This window comes from Gossypium hirsutum, chromosome D05 (genome assembly GCF_007990345.1).
Source record: "Gossypium hirsutum isolate 1008001.06 chromosome D05, Gossypium_hirsutum_v2.1, whole genome shotgun sequence".
NCBI lineage: Eukaryota > Viridiplantae > Streptophyta > Magnoliopsida > Malvales > Malvaceae > Gossypium > Gossypium hirsutum.
The window spans coordinates 45,521,494-45,529,349 of NC_053441.1; the positions used below are offsets into that span (position 1 = coordinate 45,521,494).

Consider the following 7,856-nt stretch of genomic DNA (forward strand, 5'->3'; position numbering starts at 1 on the left):
AACAGACAAAATAAAAGATTTTTAGCATAGCAAAACAGTGTCGTTTTATTCCAAATGAAATAATTTCAAAAAATAATTTTATTTTAAAAAATAGCACCCTTTTAACATAGCAAGTGTCATTTTATTCCAAATAAATTTTTTTTTGCAGCGTTAGCGGCGCTTTTTTTAAAAAATGCCACAAAAAATAGTTTTATTTTAAAAAATAGTGCCATTTTATATGCCAAAACAGTGTCATTTTATTTCAAATAAAATAATTTTTTGCAGTGTTTTTATGAAAAACGCCACAAAAAAAGTTTATTTTAAAAAAAATGGCGCCATTTATAAATTTTCCCCCCTAAAATCCCTAATTTCCCCCCTTGAAACCCCCAACTTTACAAACACACCGTCCTCTAAAACTTTTAACTCCATGCCCATTGCTATTTTTGCTTCTTCCCTATATATATATTTTTTGATGAGACTCTTAATCTTTACATACAGCTGTGTGTGTGTGTTTTTTTTGTTTCTATTTTAAATCTTACAGGAAGAGAAGGTATTCAACCAGGACATGTTTTTCAAGAAGACTGTCAAATATGTTGGAGAGCCAATGACCCACTTGGAATCCATTGCTTCCTTTGCGGTATTTCTTCCTCCCCGGTGCTACTCTTCGTAAATCAAAGTTAATGAAGATTTACGAAGATTTCTTCGTTTTCGTTGATTATATCTTTGAATGCAGATTCATAATTAAATATCTTCGTTTTCGTTGATTATATCGTTGAAGAGCAGCTGAAGAAAAGCCTGTCTTCTGTTCAAATAAATGGAGGTGAAACTTTAAATGTGCAGCACAATAAGAGCTCTGCTTCTGTTCAAATAAATGGAGGTGACATTGTAAATGTTGGAGTGGAGGTAGCTAATTCGGAAGTAGAATACATTGAATCTGAGAACTTGAGTGATCTAGAAGATGTTGATACATGTCTTAAGGTATAATTTACTTTCAGTTTACACTTCAATTTCTAATATTTGGTGTAATATTTGGGTAAACTGAATTGGCCTGCTTTGCATACTATGTAGACCCGAGTCCTATGATAGAAGAGGAAATCCATCTGATCCAAATGAGGCAGGGTTGTTTATGAATAGAAAATCCCAAGATGCTGCGGTTGGTGCTCTTGTACGGATGCTTAAGAAAGCCCCTCCACTTCGCCAAGACATCCCAAGTTCGATAAATTTTTCAGAAGCCTCGAGGCCAGAAATGTGGAATAACATCCAAGAGCAAAACCAGAACACAGAGGTTGTGACTGTTGAACATGATGCTTCTTCAATTATTACATCTTCTAGGCTTGTCACATCAATGACAACGGCGAATGCATTAGAGGAACTTCAGAGTTATAAAGAGATGAAAAACTTGTTTTTTAGTGAAGGTGGTAAGTCTTGCATATCTGCCAATTTAACCTCTGGGGCTAAACATTCTGGCAAAGGTACATGAGAATGATCAACTTATGTGATATTGGTATAGTTGCACATATGTACAGCGCTGTGGTTTGAAAGGCTACTACTACATGCTATACAGCTGAAGCCATTTTCCTCTTTTTGTGATCATAGGAGTATATATATACAATATATGTGTTTTTGGTTAAGATTTATGTTAACAACAGAAGGGTTATCTGTTGGCCCCGAACTTTGTAAAAAGCACTTTTGTCTCTGATCCTACATAACATAATTGCACATAATTTTAGATGTTGGGTAAGGGTTGCGCATGCTTTGATATACAGGCTTGCTGATGCTGTCATTTCTGTTATTTTGCTTTTCTCCTTTGTTTCCCCTCCCGCATATATATTTACCTGTTTTAAAAGGGTTTTTTTTTTGTAAAAGTTATATTTGAAGTATGATAACCTGATATATTTGGAAGATTATAATTCTATAGGCATAGTAATTTATTTGACCCTCCAATAACATTTTAGCTTTCAATTTGACTTTTTATACCCGAGTATGATGTAAGCCTCCAATTCTTACTTGGTTATCTAACTAGAAATTAAGACTAGAGAATCGGGTGTCTTAGATTTAATTTGACTAGTGCATTCTGTTCCTTGTTCTAATGTGCAGGGGTGATTTGATCCCTCTTGTAGTTAAGTCCTTGAAGAATCCTAGGTATTATAAAGATACTCACTGAACATTTATAATTTACCATTACGGTGGGGGATTTTTACTGCAAACAAAGGGTCAAAATTTAAAGAAGATTGCATGAAAACCATATGGCAACGAGTGGACTGTGAGAGATCCTATAAAAGTGTCAGAGACGGATTCGTTTTTGTGATAAGGCAATAAAGAGAGTAGGTCCAAAGCCAGAAAAAGAAAAAAAAATGATGAGTAATTATTTCACCTATATACTCAACTCATTAATGATTATTTTGATGTATAATATTTTATAACTTTTTTTTCCTTATTTTATCTGGAAGGAAGTCCATTTTTTTTCCAATCTTAATCAGGGTCCATGGCCCCTTGGTTAAATGGGAAATTTTCATTTTTAGTCTCTACTAAATATTAATATTGTAAATTTAAGTCTTTTACCCCTTGGATAAATGGAAAAATTATATTTTTGGCTGCTCCTAAAATTTTTTAGCTTTAGCTCCCTCATACAAAGTTCATGGTTTCGTCCCTGTTCTGTAGAATACTGTACATGGAGTTTGTCTGAAAATAGAACAGCATAATTAGGAAGTCATTATATGCTTAATGTGCTAGTAATTTGTTGGTAAGTAGATGAAGTTTCTATTTATTTGAACTTTGGTTTTACTTTATGCTAAATGTAGGTAGGGCATATACTAGTTGATGTACAGGCTCGTGACTGGTAGCATGCCTGCATTTGTCTACATGTATTATGTGCCTGTCAATTATTATACATGGTTTAATCAAGCTCATAACCAGTTGATGTAAAAAATTCATTTGATTATGTTGTGCTGGGTGGATCTTCTAAAATTGCTGCCATTCTGGTTACATGTCCATTTCAGGTATGCATCCTTATAATTGGTGTGAAGTCTTCGTATAACCTCATTTTCTCTTCGTTGGCTGGTCATGATGCCTTATGAGGTGTGCGAATTTTTTTTTTCAAGTTATTCGAACTCGATCACAGGTAAACGAGATGTTAAATCCTTTCATTTACAAATGCAAAGTACTATATTTTATCACAGTCTGTAATTTAAATCCCATTATTGAGTTTAGAGCCATGGTATTAGTCTAAGTAGAATGCGAATTCGAATTGAATTATGCAATGGAAAAGCTTTACATATTGTATTGTGAAAAGTCGTATATCCATAATTACACAACTTTTACATGTCTGCTTGAGATCTGGTTGATAATGTTTTATGGGAAGGACTTTATAAATTGTAACTGCTCACATTTTCTATTATTTACAGTTGTCGTTAATAAAAGAAGTTGGAACTAGTTTATCCATCTACTAGCACGTTTAAAGAATTAGAGCTATTGCATGTCTTGTTCCTATTGGACTCTGCATCTGGAACCCATGTGAGAGCTACAAAATGATAAAAGTAAAAGTTTGAAGTTTCAAATGTTTTCTGAATAATTGTATTGCCTTAGTACTATCTGTTGTGGCTAAATAGTAATATCCATGCAATTTGATTTACAGGTGTTGATGGTGGATTTGACAACAATGAACTAGAATATGAAGAAACTCACAAAATAGTCATTTTGCCTAGCTGCTTGAAATCTTCCTTTTCCATCTGTGGAGTTGCCTGAGAAGGTATGGATTGTCTCATTTTTTATTTTTAAAGAATTTTAAAATCAGAAGTACATATTCTTCATCTTGGACAGTAACCTAGCTTGGTTATCCAATACGAATACTGTAGGTAAGGTTGGCAGTTGATGCTATTTTAATGGCTGAGGGTGCTGAACGGAAAGGGCATATGGGTATTAAGGTGATTTTTTTAAGTGTTTCTAACTTTTTTTGAATAATTAAATTGGGGTTTTCTTTATCTGAAATATTGATCGATGTTTTGGCATTTGAATTTCATGACTAGGGTTTAACAAAGCTTCTAGCAGACAATGCGCCAAAGGCCATGAAGGAACAAAAATTAGAGAGCTATTTTGGCCGCAAGATTGCCATGTAGTTACTCAAAGAAGGCAGATGCTACTGAGGATTTGCAAGAAGCCATGGAGGTATTTTTCTTTTGTCAAACATGGAGTGATAAGTAAAGTTTTCTTTTGTTGTTTCACCACTACGGAAAATTAAGGTGCTGTTGTTTTTATTATTAGACTGGAAATAAGGAGGACATTGAAATAAGGTAGCCAAAATTTTGTCACCTGTCAGTAATAGATACTTGTAGAGTTCAATCAATTCAACGCCGCAAGAAAACGGAAGCGTATGTATAATAACTGTATTTGTAGTACTGATTTTTGTTATATAATAATGAAAGGAATATATGTTCTTTTCCCGTATAATGAAATTTATTTATTTATTGTTAGGAAATTTAATTGTTTATGTTAATTTATTTATTATAGGTACTATAATTTATTTTAGTTTTATTGTTAATGAAAAGTAATTCATTCAAAATAAAATTTGACCTTTCCATTTGTTATTACAAAAATTTATTTAATAAAAAGCGGAATGGCACTTTTAGCGGCGTTTGTGAAAAAAGCGCCGCTAAAAGTTATGATCTATAGCGGCGTTCGTAGGAGAAGCGTCGCTAACGGTCTTGATCTATAGTGGCGTTTGTGGGAAAAGCGTCACTAAAGGTCTTGATCTATAGCGGCATTTGTGGGAAAAGCGCTGCGAAAGGTTTTGATCTATAGCGGCGTTTGTCGAAAAAGCGTCGCTAAAGGTCCTGATCTATAGCGGCGTTTGTGGGAAAGCGTCGCTAAAGGTCTTGATCTATAGTGACGTTTGTGAGAAAAGCGCCGCTAAAGGTCCTGATCTTTAGCGGCGTTTATTTCTTTTGTGGCACTTGTCAAAGCGCTGCAAGTACTTTTAGCGGCGCTAAAAAATGCCGCTAAAGGTCTAAAAAAGCGCCGCTAAAAGCCTAATTTGGTGTAGTGAAGGGTGTCTTGCTAACGTAATGTAAGTCGAGGCATATGCGTTGTCAACACAATACTGTTAAACAACTAATCTCAAATGGAGTTATCTCCATTGATTTTGTAAAATCAAAAGATAACATTGTGGATCTGCTAACTAAAGGCTTAAATCAAGATCATATTGATAACCATCGAAAGGAATGAGACTAAAGCCCATAAAAATAAAAGGCGCTATGTGAAGGAAAACCCTACCTAGCTGACTGGAGATCCCAAGATCTAGGTTTAAAGGGACAACCTACTTGCATAGACTTGTGAGGTCACGGTGGGGTTATTATCCAAAGTCCATTCCTATGATGTAAGCAATGACTAAAAAGAGGATAGGTTAAGCAATACTTTTAATGACCATTGTGTGTTTTGGTGAGTCGAGCAACATAAGTTACCTATGTGATAGTAAAGTAGGGTCACTTCGAAGAGACTATTGAGGCATAGTTCTCTCAAACTCTAGCAGAACCAAGAGATGTTTACGACTATATGAACATACCTATCAGAACTAAAACCTTACTAGGGAGGTAGTTGTGTGAGGTATATCATCGTTTACATAAAAGGCAAAATAGTTCAAGGACATCGCGTCTAGTGGTCAGCTAGTAAAGTAAATATACTTTCACAAGGAAAGGTTCAAGTGTGGATGTCTACCTATCCTATGGAGCTATCGATCATGGATTCTATCACCACATCAAGTCAATGTTTTTCATTAAAACTATCAATTTTCATTCATGTGGGGATTGTTGGAAAATATGTAATTTTTAGAAATTTTGAGGCATATTCTTGATTGGTAGAGGTGGAGAGTTGAATCATAAAATTATGGTTTTATATTCTACTCCATGAGACCTTTACAACTGTATATCATATGCTCAAAATGGTTGAGTGATGAATGTGAAATTTATGCTCAAAGTAAGCTACTTGTGAACTATGTTGAGAAAAAAAAAAGCTTAGATCCCACATTGGTTAAATACCAAGTTTTAGATATGTATATATATATGAGAACCCACTTGAGGGTTATATTATGACTAAGCTTGAAACCCTACCTCACCCGCAGAGGGGTGCAAATCTAAATCCATTGGGGTTAGGGGTGCACCCGCACAACATGGGCAATGCGGAATGTTTGGACTAGTCGAGCCCAAATAGGGCCTGCGGATATTTTAGCCCAATACGTATTTTTTTTCTCAACATATATTATACATAATTTGTTTTAAAAGGACATATATCTTGATTTGATTTTATTCAAATTGATTTAAAGGCTCCTGTAATGCATATTTGTATCTTTACTCATGGAAATTTCAAAAATTCCTCCATATTTAATGCCTATAAAAGCCTAAAAAATACTACAGAATTCTTGAGAGAGAGACACAGAGACACATAATGTAAATTATGGCGTTTGTATGTCAGTAAAGTATGATTCTAATTAGTACGACTCTGAGTAGGCTGTGTAATATGACTTGTTCTGTCGACTCTTATTTACGCATATCATATATCTAATTTGCTATGAGTACATGTGGCATGAGAATTTAATATGTTTTTGCATGTGCATTGGGGTGGGATATAATTATGTGATGGAGGAAGTTTGATTCTAGTAATTTAACTGCACCATATAAGCCTGGCGGAATTTCTGCAATATATTTTTGGCAGTACAACTGCATACTTTTAAGTGGCACACAATCACATTTTGGGATTGATTCCCATCGTTCAACGATTTTATTCCAAAATATTTTTATTTCAAAAAATGAGTAAAATAAAATCCGTTTCGGGATTGATTCCCGCTGTTCAACGATGTTATTCCAAATTTTGTTTTATTTCCAAAAACGAGTAAAATAAAATCAATTTCGGGATTGACTCCTACCATTCAACGGATTATTACATTTTGATTTTGTTGCCAAAAATGAAAAATTAAATTAAATAAAATCTGTTTCAGGATTTATTCCCACCGTTTAATAAAGATTTATTGTATTTGATTTTTTGCCAGAAATGAGAAATTAAATAAAATAAAATCTATTTCGGGATTTATTCCTATCGTTTAACAAGATTTTCTTTTATTTTATTTTTTTCCAAATTCAAATTGAATTAAATAAAATTTATTTCGGGATTTGTTCCCGCCATTTAACAAGATTTTATCGATATTATCTTGTTTCCAAACAAATACGTAATCAAATAATTTTGTTTCGAAATTTATTCCCGTCATTTAATAGATTTTAATTTGATTTAATGATATAATTTTGTTCCGGGATTTAATCCTGCTGTTTAACAAAATTGTCTTTTGATTTGGTTTCAGAGTTTTATTCTACCGTTTAACAAATCAAATGGAAATTTTTCTACTTATGGTCGCCTTAATTGTGGCTTTAAATTGAATGGAAAGAAATTTATCAATGGTGAATCAAAAAGACAATATAAGAATGCATGTCTAGGATTGGTTCTTTGAAAAACTTGGTATTTAAGTGTGCCGAGAGCGCTACCTCTCTTTTAGGGTTACCTACCTGGTGCATTTTTTTATTGTATTTTTTATTAGACCGTATAAATTTTTGTTTCGGGTTTTATTAGATTCCTGTCATCTAACCAAAGTTGATAAGTTTTCTAATTCTGATTTTGTTTCTTAACAAAAAAATGGAGACTCCCACCAATTCAATCAATTCACAATCTGAAGCTCTGCTGGTTCAAACACAATCTTCGATCCAAAACTTAGTATTGCCGGTGGTGGCTATTGTAAGCCACAACGAGAAACCTACAAAATTCTCGGGGCAGATTTTCAAGACTTGGCAACAAAAAATGTTGTTTTATTTAACCATGTTGAACTTGGCAAATTTTTGGAA

At 33.8% G+C, this 7,856-nt stretch overlaps 1 long non-coding RNA gene across 8 annotated transcripts; it reads left to right on the forward strand.

Annotated features, from left to right (window-relative positions):
* Positions 1 to 360: 360 nt before the first annotated feature.
* On the forward strand, positions 361 to 4,422 carry LOC107903756 (uncharacterized). 8 transcript variants are annotated; one of them, XR_005913401.1, is made up of 9 exons: positions 381 to 616; positions 713 to 957; positions 1,048 to 2,121; positions 2,641 to 2,722; positions 2,979 to 3,100; positions 3,384 to 3,515; positions 3,614 to 3,727; positions 3,834 to 3,902; positions 4,005 to 4,422. It is a non-coding gene; the product is annotated as an uncharacterized lncRNA (long non-coding RNA). The 8 variants fall into 8 exon arrangements; XR_005913402.1 differs by lacking the exon at positions 2,641 to 2,722 and having other exon boundaries at positions 362 to 616; positions 758 to 957; positions 1,048 to 1,451; XR_005913400.1 differs by having other exon boundaries at positions 377 to 616; positions 1,048 to 2,722.
* The last annotated feature ends 3,434 nt before the right edge of the window (positions 4,423 to 7,856 follow it).